General features: G+C 45.2%; 1 long non-coding RNA gene across 1 annotated transcript; it reads left to right on the forward strand.

Annotated features, from left to right (window-relative positions):
• Positions 1 to 2,370: 2,370 nt before the first annotated feature.
• On the forward strand, positions 2,371 to 9,966 carry LOC126544751 (uncharacterized). The gene is made up of 4 exons (XR_011891070.1): positions 2,371 to 3,260; positions 4,251 to 4,355; positions 7,023 to 7,167; positions 9,857 to 9,966. It is a non-coding gene; the product is annotated as an uncharacterized lncRNA (long non-coding RNA).
• Positions 9,967 to 14,300: the final 4,334 nt, after the last annotated feature.

Below are 14,300 nucleotides of genomic sequence, written 5' to 3' on the forward strand. Positions count from 1 at the left end.
CATGCTGCTTTTGTCAGAGCACGCACATGGATTTCTACCAAACGACGTGCCAAGCACGCCCATGCTGCGCTTTGCAGCACACGCGCATGCATTTCTGTCAAACCACTTGTTGAGCATGCACATGCATCTTTTGGTTGACGCGCACGTTGTTTTTTGCCAAACCACAAGTTAAGCATGCACATGCTGCTTTTGCCTGAGCGCGCACGTGGATTTCTGGCAAACCACGTGCTAAGCACGCCCATGCACTGCTTTTCAGCGCACGCTCATGCATTTCTGTGTAACCGCTTGTTGAGCATGCACATGCATCTTTTGGTAGACGCGCACGTTGTTTTCTGCCAAACCACAAGTTAAGCATGCACATGCTGCTTTTGCCAGAGCGTGCACGTGGATTTCTGTCAAACGACGCTCCAAGCACGCCCATGCAGCGCTTAACAGCGCACGCGCATGCATTTGTGTCAAAGCACTTGTTGAACATGCACATGCATCTTTTGGTAGCTGCGCACGTTGTTTTCTGCCAAACGACAAGTTAAGCATGCACATGCTGCTTTTGCCAGAATTCGCACGTGGATTTCTGCCAAACCACGTGCTAAACACGCCCATGCTGCGCTTTTCAGCGCACGCGCATGCATTTGTGTCAAACCAGTTGTTTAGCATGCACATGCATCTTTTGGTAGACGCGCACGTTGTTTTCTGCCAAATCACAAGTTAACCCTATTGGAAAATCCTATTTAAATTCAAACTGGGTTATACAGGTTTAAACTGGTTTTAACAGGGACCTGTTTAGCAACAAACAGGTATAAACAGGACCAGTTTACACACGAACAGGTTTGAACGGGGTCCCGTTTGGCATGCAAACAGGTATAAACTGGACCAGTTTACACACGAACAGGTCTAAACGGGGTCCCGTTTGGCATGCAAACAGGTATAAACTGGCCCAGTTCACACATGAACAGGGCTGAGCGGGGTCCCGTTTGGCATGCAAGCAGGTATAGGCACGACCAGTTCAAGCAGAAATGGGTCTTAACAGGGGCCCTGTTTGCAACTAAACTGGCTTATACTGGACACAGTGGCACCATATAGGGTCGCCTGTTTGGCACAAAAGCTGGTTTATTCTGGAGCTTTTTGGCAACCATACTGGATGGTATCATGCATACGAGTTTAATGCTTGAATAGAACTGGGGAGGAACTTTTTATTGTTCGACATCCTGACAATTTAGCCCCTAGTGCTAAATTGGGGCCATTATCAAGCTCTACAGAAATTGCGTGACCACCTCGGAACATTCACAGACCAAACTGCGATATGCTAGCTGCGAATTTCAAACCGATTCCCGGTCCTGCCCAGTTGAAAAAGACACAGGAATTCCTGCTGCAACTACAGCAATTTCTGTTGTACGACAGAAGTTCCTAACGTTTCTGAAGTTGCGACAGACATTTCTGACGTTACGACAGCGATTCTGACGTCGCAACAGAAACATTCGGTCGCGACGGCCAAGAGTTCTGAAGTCGCAACAGAAGCACTTTCCGTCGCGGCCCTTTAAAATGTCAGCTTCGCATCGGTGGTGTACACTGTACTTTTTTTCTTGCGCGGTATTCAATCGTGCTTCTTTGGAGCCGGCAGTACTGATAGCACCGACACCGGCATTAAAGTCGACGTTGCCAATTGTTATAATTGTGCCGTGACGACGCGGCACCAGCAACGCCCTACCGGCCTCCTCAAAATCGGCCGCTGATCAAAATCATACCATCTGCGGGAATGGCTGCGTATCCGCTTTGTTTTATTTGGTAAGATGGGGCACACAGGCCTGTGGACTTACATGTGCGGTTACACTGACACATTAGTTAATTTCCCAGAAATATTGCACAAGCATATGCGAAGCGGGAAAGAAGTTTTGGATTGTTCCACAAAGTTGCGTGAAAAGCTGTCTCGCTCGGGTCTCATTAATCTGGTACAGCGCTGCCGTGAGAAGCCAGTATTCTGTCGAGATGAAGACTCACCCACGAGTGTTTATGTAGCTATATTGTATTGAACACACGAATTATATGCGAGCTCAAAAGTGTAAAGAGCAAGAGACAACTGTCGAAATTAGCAGTAACAACCCTCAGTGTCCCCGGTCACCGTTGTCTGTTTCTGAATTTCGTATGAAATATGGATATCGTTACAGCAAAATCGATGGTCTAGCACTCCACGATGTACCTGTCGATGGTAACAACACTTTTGCTCATCTAGAGATGCGGCAGTTGACGCGGTGAAGTGAAAGCGCATCGTGGCTTTTAAAATGCAAATGTAAACAGCAACCCAGACAGCAATTTACACTCTTGACATAGCTTCAACACATGCCAGCAGTGATGTTCGGCGTGGTGCAGTGGTAAGATGCTTGCCTCGGAACCGTCAGGTCCAAAGTTCGAATCCTAGGCAAAAAACACTTTTTTTTCTACTTTTATTTTTTTATTTTATTTTGTTTTAATAATTTTAAATAACCTTAAAATGACCTCTGTCAATTTTTAATCAAATATTGATCAGGAACTACAGAATTTTCGACTACAGGGCGTCACACTACAGAGAACAGAACGACAGTCACAACGTCCCAAAATACGACAGACTGAAAATTTGCTGTTGTGTTTTTCAAGTGGGTGAGACGTCTATACGGCGTATACGCAGATTGCTGTCCTCTCTATTAAAAGCAACGTTGCTGAAACACGTCGTACAAGACGCTGTACGACTCGCATAACATCGAAATACAACGCCGTCACCATCCATGAGATCACCGAAAGCACGGTCGCTTTCGGTGGCGGCCTACAGATGGCAGCACAGGTAGCGCCGGTAAAGTTACAGGTGATATTATTTTGCCGTCCTCAGTTGTCGCCACATGTGAGTGCTTGCTGCATTGACGCCGTCCGATGTAGTTGTTTAATCGTGTGTACGCTGTGCCGAGAGAAATTGTGGTGCATTTTGTATGCATTGAGAATCACAAAACCCCTGGGACCGCGTAATGTAGCCCGCAGTATCCTTCGTGTGGTGCGCCGATGTCGAAGATATGACCCTTCGCGCTTCCTTTGTTCCGGGCTCATGAACAGGATCTCCTCCTCTGGCACTGTCGCATCGTATCGCGCTGTACGGAAGAATTTGGTGAAAGTTGTGCTCTTACGTCCTGTAGTTGATCCGCAATTCAACAGTGTGTGCGCCGGAAGGACCGTTGGTGCAGTCGATGCCGCGGCACCTGTGACGCTAAAAGGAGCGTTTTCCGAGTACGCCTAGAAAGGTAAGTCCGGCGCTTGCGCGCATTCTTCCTGTCTATGGTTCGTGAAGTGTGCGTTGTTGTACGTATCGCAAGATCCGTACAACAACCGGATCCGGATTTGTAAAGCAGCAAGAATTATAAATGTGCTTTTCAAATGGTTGTTCTTCATGTCGCAGTGCACATTTAGCAAAAAGTTCCATGGAAATTGCCCTAAAACGTATTCATGTTACCAACAGCTCTATCTGTGGTTTATTTACTTTCACCTATGAAGCACGCTAGCGCGGGTGGTTCTTTCATCTAAATGGGCACAAAAATTCAAGCAAAGAAAGTTACTGTTTGTGTACATAATTTTTCATTAAGAAATGGTATAGTCATTTCTAGAAGTAGTACGTCGATGTGTCGTCGTCACAGCTAACAGCTGCGCGAGATAGCACCCGATTTCTTCGTCGACGCATGGCCAGATTTTTAGCTTGTATGGAAATTCTTCTGTTTATAGTGTGTCGTCAGATGACGTGTATTAGTGTCCTGTGTGTTTTCGTGTACTTGTAAAGGATTCCGATCTAGCAGAGAAGCCGAAATTACATAAGCAATGTTTCTTTTTAATCGAAAAATCTTTCTCTTTTCTGTATTGTCTCTCCAGAAATGAGGTGGTCTGTTGTAATTTTAAGCGCATCGTCCTTTGGGAGCAGTGCTTTGTTGCGCCGCATAGACAAGTTAGGTTTTGGAACGCTTTTCATGTCCTAAGGAATTTTTTGATAGTACAATTCACATTTCACGTTATACAGCTGTACGTTTGTGTGAACCTTTTCATAGTAGATTCATGTTCTCTACAGTTCGATTTACGTGTTATTTAACCGCCTGTGATGTTACAATCAGATATTTGCACAACCAGTTGCAGCTTCATGTAACTGGTTGTATGAGACTTTTTTCAAAATATGACGTGATCTTTTTATATCACAAGTTTGCAGTTTCAGCAGGGATTACAATAAATAAGTATTTATTATTGTTTAGGGATGGCAAGATTTTGTGAACCAGAGGCACCTCCACATATGCACCTGCGGCACTTCTGCAGCCTCAACAGCACGGAAAAGTACCTGATGTGCATGCTGTGACAAGGTGTGTGCAAAGCAGTTGCTGCCACTTACAAGAGCTGCAGATTTTGTTGGTATCATCCATGTTTGGAAACTCCTGAATTTTTCGTGGGTTTACAAATGTGGGCTCATTTTACAATTTTATTAATGTCATTTTAGAAAGACAATGAAGTTGTGTTGGTTAAGATGTTTTAAAGCTGTTGAGAGATTGACGGTATGACATTGTTAAAATGCATGTAAAAAATTAATTATAATGGTACTTGTACTGCTTTATTATTAGCGATGCAATATCTCTAACGAGAACATCAGAGGGGCACGTGCTTTTAGGAAGTTTAGTCAGATAAATTCCTGAAGCAGCGTAAAGCTCTGTAATCTAAAAAAAACTGTTGTCAGTTACTGGTTTCAAGTTCGCTGCTGCTTTTCGTGCTGCACGACAAGTTAAATAATGGTTGATAATGTGTGTGTGACGTAATAGTTCTGCGCAAACACACGAGGTGGAGAGAAGTAATTAATAAAGGGAAAATCAGACATCCACCCGCTCGTACCATTTGCAACAAAGGAAACCTGTATGTGTTCCTCAAAAGGAAAGCCGCACAGTTGAAGAAAAATTCGTCCTGGTCCGGGACTCGAACCCGGGACTACCGCCTTTCCGAGGCAGCCACTCTACCATCTGAGATAACCAGCTGGCTAGCACATGGCAGGGCGAAGTCGAATTACTTGACAACGCGAAGCAAAAGCAAGGGTTTGACATAATATTTTTTTCTCCTTTATTAATTACTTCTCTACACCTTGCGCATTTCCGCAGAACTATTACGTCAGACCCTTGCCTTTGCTTCATGTTGTCGACAAATTCGACTTGGCCCGGCCATCTGCTAGCCGCCTGGTTATCTTAGATGGTAAAGCGGCTGTCCCGGAAAGGCGGTGGTCCCGGGTTTGAGTCCCAGACCTGGACGGTTTCTTTTTTTCAATTGTGAGGCTTTCCTTTCGAGGAATCCGTGCGGGTTTCTTTTGTAGCAATTGCTACGAGCGGGTAGATGTGCGATTTTCCCTTTATTAATAATGTGTGTGTGTATGCAACAATGGGGGTGCTGAGAGCAAGCTTTAAAATAATGTGTGCTATGTCCCCAACAAAGAATTTAGTGTCTGCAGCATTTTTACAAAATATTATGTTCACAGGTTGGCAGGTATGACATAATGTACAACAATAATGTACAACACTTTTGCTGTAGATGCATTTTCATAACGTCCATTTTCTGTCTACTTGAATCGTATATTTAGAATTTGGCCCACCTTCAGTTTGATCAAGTTACATAGGTAGCCCCCTCTGAGTTAAATATAATTAGGAGCTATTGTAGATATGCATGATATACCTACTCACTGTATTGTGACAGATATTTTTAGGGACTGTGTTGTGAGGCATGCTTTACCTGTATGTCTTCCTGCAGCTTGCCCGACAAAAGCATAAATGCTTTGCCCACCTTTATTATGCTTTCATGTAGACTTCTAACATCTGTGCCCACATAGACTCCATGTTCTTAATTACATTTTTCTAAGTATTCACTGTTGTGCATTACATTATTGTGTTACATTACTGTGCATTACATGTTTTTCTTTGTTTTATTTTGGAGGGGGTATTCATTTCTATAATAGTACAGAGAATAGGAGTTCAAAACAAAAAGCCACGAAAGGTGGCTTAAAAGTGTATGAAGCTTGGAATTCTACATTCCATCCCCTAAAGCGCTACCAGTAGTAAAAGATTCCTAATTGTCTTTTTTAGAAGCTAGCTGCCAGATACATAGTCCCATTAGGATAGTATGTTATTTTTTCTTCTTTGGGCTGACTTGTTTTGTTGAATGTTCTCCTTGTTCAGAATTTGTTTTCTTGCCGCCTCATGCAATACTCCAACTGGAGCCTATGAGCTATGTGTATAATAAATAAGTAAATTCCTAAAGCATGCAACAAACCATGCAGCATAGCATTTAAATGTTGCCAGTTTATAATGCTTCTTGAGTGCAGCGCATCATGGAGCTTGAGGCTGATCTCTTCAGATGTAAAACAAATTGCAGGGTATGAAAATGTGGTCCTACAAACTGCTGGTTACGCATGTCAGTCAGCCTGTTGCAGTGGTCACAAGTGAGAATGTAACCAGAAGCTGGGCGTGCTCGGCCATTTTGCATATGGCACAGGATAAAGCTTCACCTCTGCCATTGCTTCTCTTATAATAATGGCCTCCGAGTATACATGCCGAGTTATGCTTCTGGGGACACCTATTAGTTAACCTTATCAGGTAATACCATTAGCCTTATGGGTGCTATAATGTTGCAGTGCCTGCAGGATGGCCAGCATTACAACACATTAAAATTATTGTACAAGTCATGCAATGGTATCGGGATTGGCCCACCAAGTGACAACCTTTAATTACACTATACCTGGGATCAGCTCACTCAGTCAGGGAGACATCCATGCATAAGGGGAGGGGTATGGCAAATAGAGGGCGTTCGATTAATCTTTCTCACATAGATAGCTGATACATATAATCTTTCTTAAATTGGATGCTTTGTTGCTCAAAGTGAAGTTACTTATGGGCATAATGTCAGCATTTCGATCCTATTTATGCTTAACGAAAGTTGCTTTGTTCAGTGTCACTTTTTATATTGTTTCGCTTGTGATTCTAAGCTCACTTGTTTTATAGCTGCTGTAGGTATGGCTGGACCTGGAGAAGAAGTGTAAGCAGACCATGCTATGTTGCTGATCTGCGCTGATCTCCACATCCAAGTTGGTCCCGCGACAGTTGGGCACCATTGTGCCTTGCTTCATTGACAAGGTGATATAATATGGTGAGCTTGTACATCAATATCGGTATTGAAAATTATGTTAAGGAAAAAAAGACAAGGATTGGTCTTTATGATAGATACACTCATGTTCTTTCTTTAAGGTGTTCTTTTGACTCTGTTCTGCATGGACAAATTTTTAGAGAATTATAACAGTCCTTTATTGCAAAGTGCCATGGCGCTAGTTTATGCGTTAAACTAGCACTCTTTCACCAAAAAAAGCCTTATTTAGCACACAATTCACAAGGAAAGAAAGGAGGCAACAGGACAGAGTGCTACTAACAGTTCAGTATTATTGCTCGCACAGTGATATTGTGCAAAAGGTGAAAGGTGGAGAATAGATCTGAATACATGCTGTTCGCACAGAAACATGGTGAGCGTGACACTTGTTTTACAATGATAAGAAGCAGTCTCACTGTCTAGTAATTCTCTGCATGGGGAGCTAGCGCTAGGTTCCTCGTCATACATATAAGAAAAGCCTCAGATATCTCTGCGCCGAGAGCAGTGCACTACCACTGCTAACTGACCCATGCATCAAGTTTGCTTGGTCACGCTGCCAGTCATTTATACATTGGCCGGTTTATCCGATGTAGCCTCTACTACACGAAATGGTATGTGATAGACACTGCACCTGTGTACTGTACGTGCTTTGTTACATGATTTTTTTTTCAGAGATAGTGATGCAGGCCTTTTCATTATTTACATGCCTACACAACAAACCAAGCCAGCATGAGGCAACTGTTCTCGGCACGAAACAAACTTGATTCGTTAGTTTTCGTTCATTGGTGCGATCACACTAAGGCAGACAAGCTTGTAGGCTGTGCTTCTGCAATTTGTACAGCACACTGACAGCACTGGTGTGGGCCTCATCTGTGGGCTGACTTATGGCACCTTCTACAGCGCAGACCACTTGTGTTGGGCGAGGCACCAGTGTTGACGTTTGTTCCCTTGTGCAAAACAGCAGTCCTAGGTTTTGAGTAGTTGTAGGAAGACAAGGTAAACACAACTTCCATGGCTTGAGTGGGCTCATTTCTCTTGGGGCATCTAGCTTTTTTTCTTGCAACTGTGCAGAGGTGCTTCCCTAGAGTCTGTGTGAAAATGGCATAGAGTTGTACATTCGGGAACTCCTGAACAATGGTCTGCTATAGTTAGGGCTTTGCGAAAATGCACTGTCTACCAATTGGTAGAAGGTGCATTATTCAGCCACTGATTTCCTGTTGGCATGCTTGCACTCGTGCTGTCAGTAATTTCTTGGCTTGCCGAATTATCTTGAGGCCCCACGCTGATGATGCTACCGATGTCGTCATGTGCAGACTTTTCAGGATGAGGTTTTTTGCTTTGCAAATGTTGTTGAAAGGTAGGTGGTGCTTACAGGTAGCTATTCTAGATATTAGTGGAATGAATTGGCCCATCTTGCTTCATCAAACATCGTCACGCCGACATCAGTTGCACAAACAAAAAACCTGGCCTACTCGCAGCGTCGTGCACGAAGAAACAAACAAATCAGCTGCTGGATTGTCTTGACATGGCATACTAAGCTGAGACCGGAACTGCTGTAGCTACAAACCAGGCAGAGACGATGATGATGAGCAGGGATTTGCAGTAGCGCCACTTCGTGGGGCAGCAAGGAGGCTCCGTTCAAAACAAAAATGTCGTTCAGCAAGTAGAACCATGAAACGGTCAGAGTCGGTGCATGGTGCTCTCGATCAAGTTGGCTCAAGGAGTGTCCGAAAAATCAGACGAGAGGTTGCAAGGCGACCGAACTTTCGGAAGTTGTTATACATTATGGTCCATGGGGAGAATGGCGGTGCCGTGAAGCAGACAGAGTAATCAAGTCCGAATTTTCGGAGTCCGGAAAATCAGTCGGCGACTGTACCTATACCTATGTGTCTATGTATACCTAGGTGCAACAGTGTTTGCTATGATCTGTGCAAGAATTGCTGTTGCCCGTAGATGCCCAACATGTCGGGTGTCAAGTTGTAAAATACCTTGCAAAAGTGATCTACGGAAAAATACCGCTTCTGCTATATTTCGCTTTTGCAAGAAATTTTGCGGCTGCTGGCACCTACCTTAAAAGGCTTTATATGGTCTTCGCATGGCCAGGGCCTTCTACTTTTGTGAGTTTGCTTATCTCGAAATTTACCCCGGTTTTTATAACTTCAAGTTGGCGGGATCCCTAGTCTCCTTTAACGTGTACCCAATAGACCTTACATAGGGGTTTTGGCATTTCCCTGCCATCTAAATGCAGCCATTGTGGCCGGGATTCAATCCCACGCCCTCTGCCTGAGCAGCGCAATGTCAAAACCAGTACACTACGGTATTTTGCTGGCAGAAGGGTTTAGTTTCTGAATAATTTATTATCTCAACCTGTCGGTGTTGTTTTTAAAGGTATTTCATGTTTGTATTCTGTTGCTTCAATACTAGTAATTATTGCTAATCAAACGATGTGTCCATCTTTTTCCTATAACACTTGCTTCAATCGCCTGCTAATTATGACAGCTTATTCTCCCACAGTACTCCATGTTCCCTTGAAACATAGGCATTGCATGAAACCACATATTTTTCAATAAGATTTATTCATTATCTCCTATGACCGGAATGCTGAACCTTTTTTATCTGTGGGAACATAGGCGAATTTGCCTATGTGCCAACCTGTTGCATGAGTCAAGATAAATTATTGGCTTTACTTTTTCAGGTGCCCTGCTCGCTCTCACCCAAGCAACCCACTCCAGCGGTCTTCTCTCGGCAGACTGGATGCATCGAAATACCGTTAGAAGGTCCAATAAACAGTGCTTGGGACATTTATGACATGCTTTTTTTAAGCCGGATGACTTCAGGCTTAATGAAAGCTCAAGTTGGTGTACAGAAATACCTACGTAAAGTATACTTGTCTTTTTCACTTACAAGTACATGCCAATACTTTGCCTGACATTTTTCACCCCAAAATTACGCTTTACTGTGGATTTGTGAACAAACCATTACAACAAAAAGCACTGCATTAAAATGAGTACAAGTAATCGAACAAATACTAAATCTGCAAGAATTACATTTGCATACTAGTAGTAAATATGAAAATGAGGTGCAGTCTTCTTCAGGGTGCATTTTCTTGTAGGTCATACATGGAGAACGTACTCGTGGGTCATACAAAACTTGTTCATGATGTATCACATCAGTGTTGGTAGTGCTAATCAATTTATGCCGAAAATTGTGTTTATCTTCGTATCAAGCAATGTACCAGGCAAACCTACATGTGAAAGTGGCATTCTTGTTGCAAACATAATGCAGATCTACTTCTCTACAATGCTGATCGCAAATACACAAATGTACAAAATAGGTTTAAGAGTAAATTATATTAAGCAACATCAATCCATTCTGAAAGGACCAGGTATGAATGCAGCAAAATATAGGTCTGAACAGGGGCAAACAGGTCTGGGTTAGATAGGACGGGATTAAACGGGTCAGGATTAAACAGGATTTAAACGGGTCAGGATCAAACAGGATTTAAACGGGTCAGGTTTAAACAGGATTTAAACGGGTCAGGTTTAAACAGGAATAAACAGGATTTAAACAGGTCAGGACTGAACAGGATCAAACGGGGTCCCGTTCCATAACCCTATTTGATGAAACCCGTTTGAAAACAAATAGGATTTTCTAGTAGGGAAGCATGCGCATGCTGCTTTTGCCAGAATGCGCACGTGGATTTCTGCCAAACCACGTGCCAAGCACGCCCATGCTGCGCTTTGCAGCACACGCGCATGCATTTCTGTCAAACCACTTGTTGAGCATGCACATGCATCTTTTGGTTGACGCGCACGTTGTTTTTTGCCAAACCACAAGTTAAGCATGCACATGCTGCTTTTGCCTGAGCGCGCACGTGGATTTCTGCCAAACCACGTGCTATGCACGCCCATGCTCTGCTTTTCAGCGCACGCGCATGCATTTCTGTCAAACCACTTGTTGAGCATGCACATGCATCTTTTGGTAGACGCGCACGTTGTTTTCTGCCAAACCACAAGTTAAGCATGCACATGCTGCTTTTGCCAGTGCGCGCGCGTGGATTTTTGCCAAACGACGTGCCAAGCGCACCCATGCAGCGCTTAACAGCGCACGTGCATGCATATGTGTTTTTGAGCATGCACATGCATCTTTTGGTAGACGCGCACGTTTTTTCTGCCAAAGCACACGTTGAGCTTGCACATGCTGCTTTTGCCAGAATGCGCACGTGGATTTCTGCCAAACCACGTGCTAAGCACGCCCATGCTGCGCTTTTCAGCGCACGCGCATGCATTTGTGTCAAACCAGTTGTTGAGCATGCACATGCATCTTTGGTAGACGCGCACGTTGTTTTCTGCCAAATCACAAGTTAAGCATGCGCATGCCGCTTTTGCCAGAGCGTGCACGTGGATTTCTATCAAACGACGCTCGAAGCACGCCCATGCAGCGCTTAACAGCGCACGCGCATGCATTTGTGTCAAACCAGTTGTTTAGCATGCACATGCATCTTTTGGTAGACGCGCACGTTGTTTTCTGCCAAATCACAAGTTAAGCATGCGCATGCTGCTTTTGCCAGAATGCGCACGTGGATTTCTGCCAAACCACGTGCCAAGCACGCCCATGCTGCGCTTTTCAGCGCACGCGCATGCATTTGTGTCAAACCAGTTGTTGAGCATTCACATGCATCTTTTGGTAGACGCGCACGTTGTTTTCTGCCAAATCACAAGTTAAGCATGCGCATGCTGCTTTTGCCAGAGCGTGCACGTGGATTTCTGTCAAACGACGCTCCAAGCACGCCCATGCAGCGCTTAACAGCGCACGCGCATGCATTTGTGCCAAACCACTTGTTAAGCATGCACATGCATCTTTTGGTAGACGCGCACGTTGTTTTCTGCCAAACCACAAGTTGAGCATGCACATGCTGCTTTTGTCAGAGCACGCACATGGATTTCTACCAAACGACGTGCCAAGCACGCCCATGCTGCGCTTTGCAGCACACGCGCATGCATTTGGGCCGAACCACTTGTTGAGCATGCATATGCATCTTTGTGTAGACGCGCACGTTGTTTTCTGCCAAACCACAATTTAAGCATGCACATGCTGCTTTTGCCTGAGCGCGCACGTGGATTTCTGCCAAACGACGTGCCAAGCACGCCTATGCTGCGCTTTTCTGCGCACGCGCATGTGTTTGTAACAAACTACTTGTTGAGCATGCACATGCATCTTTTGGTAGACGCGCACGTTGTTTTCTCCCAAACCACAAGTTAAGCATGCACATGCTGCTTTTGCCAGAGCGTGCACGTGGATTTCTGTCAAAGGACGCTCCAAGCACGCCCATGCAGCGCTTAACAGCGCACGCGCATGCATTTGTGCCAAACCACTTGTTAAGCATGCACATGCATCTTTTGGTAGACGCGCACGTTGTTTTCTGCCAAACCACAAGTTGAGCATGCACATGCTGCTTTTGTCAGAGCACGCACGTGGATTTCTACCAAACAACGTGCCAAGTACGCCCATGCTGAGCTTAACAGCGCACGCGCATGCATTTGTGCCAAACCACTTGTTAAGCATGCACATGCATCTTTTGGTAGACGCGAACGTTGTTTTCTGCCAAACCACAAGTTGAGCATGCACATGCTGCTTTTGTCAGAGCACGCGCGTGGATTTCTACCAAATGACGTGCCAAGCACGCCCATGCTGCGCTTTGCAGCGCACGCGCATGCATTTGTGCGAAACCACTTGTTAAGCATCCAAATGCATCTTTTGGTAGACGCGCACGTTGTTTTCTGCGAAACCACTCGTTAAGCATGCACATGCTGCTTTTGCCAGAATGCGCACTTGGATTTCTGCCAAACCACGTGCTAAGCACGCCCATGCTGCGCTTTTCAGCGCACGCGCATGTATTTGTGTCAAACCACTTGTTGAGCATGCACATGCATCTTTTGGTAGGCGCGCACGTTGTTTTCTGCCAAAGCACAAGTTAAGCATGCACATGCTGCTTTTGCCAGAGCGCGCACGTAGGTTTCTGCCAAACGACGTGCTAAGCACGCCTTTGCTGCGCTTTTCAGCGCACGCGCATGCATTTCCGTCAAACCACTTGTTGAGCATGCGCATGCATCTTTTGGTAGACGCGCACGTTGTTTTCTGCCAAACAACAAGTCAAGCATGCAAATGCTGCTTTTGCAGAGCGCGCACGTGGATTTCTGCCAAACCACGTGCTAAGCACGCCCATGCTGCACTTTTCAGTGCACGCCCATGCATTTCCGTCAAAGCACTTGTTGAGCATGCGCATGCATCTTTTGGTAGACGCGCACGTTGTTTTCTGCCAAACCACAAGTTAAGCATGCACATGCTGCTTTTGCAGAGCGCGCACGTGGATTTCTGCCAAACCACGTGCTAAGCACGCCCATGCTGCACTTTTCAGTGCACGCGCATGCATTTGTGTCAAAGCACTTGTTGAGCATGCACATGCATCTTTTGGTAGCTGCGCACGTTGTTTTCTGCCAAACCACTTGTTAAGCATGCACATGCTGCTTTTGCCAGAGCGCGCACGTGGATTTTTGTCAAACGACGTGCCAAGCGCACCCATGCAGCGCTTAACAGCGCACGCGCATGCATATGTGTTTTTGAGCATGCACATGCATCTTTTGGTAGACGCGCACGTTTTTTCTGCCAAAGCACACGTTGAGCTTGCACAAGCTGCTTTTGCCAGAATGCGCACGTGGATTTCTGCCAAACCACGTGCTAAGCACGCCCATGGTGCGCTTTTCAGCGCACGGGCATGCATTTGTGTCAAACCACTTGTAGAGCATGCACATGCATCTTTTGGTAGACGCGCACGTTGTTTTCTGCCAAACCACTCGTTAAGCATGCACATGCTGCTTTTTCCAGAATGCGCACGTGGATTTCTGCCAAACCACGTGCTAAGCACGCCCATGCTGCGCTTTTCAGTGCACGCGCATGTGTTTGTGCCAAACTACTTGTTGAGCATGCACATGCATCTTTTGGTAGACGCGCACGTTGTTTTCTCCCAAACCACAAGTTAAGCATGCACATGCTGCTTTTGCCAGAATGCGCACGTGGATTTCTGCCAATCCACGTGCTAAGCACGCCCTTGCTGCGCTTTTCAGCGCACGTGCATGCAT

This window comes from Dermacentor andersoni, chromosome 11 (assembly GCF_023375885.2).
Source record: "Dermacentor andersoni chromosome 11, qqDerAnde1_hic_scaffold, whole genome shotgun sequence".
NCBI lineage: Eukaryota > Metazoa > Arthropoda > Arachnida > Ixodida > Ixodidae > Dermacentor > Dermacentor andersoni.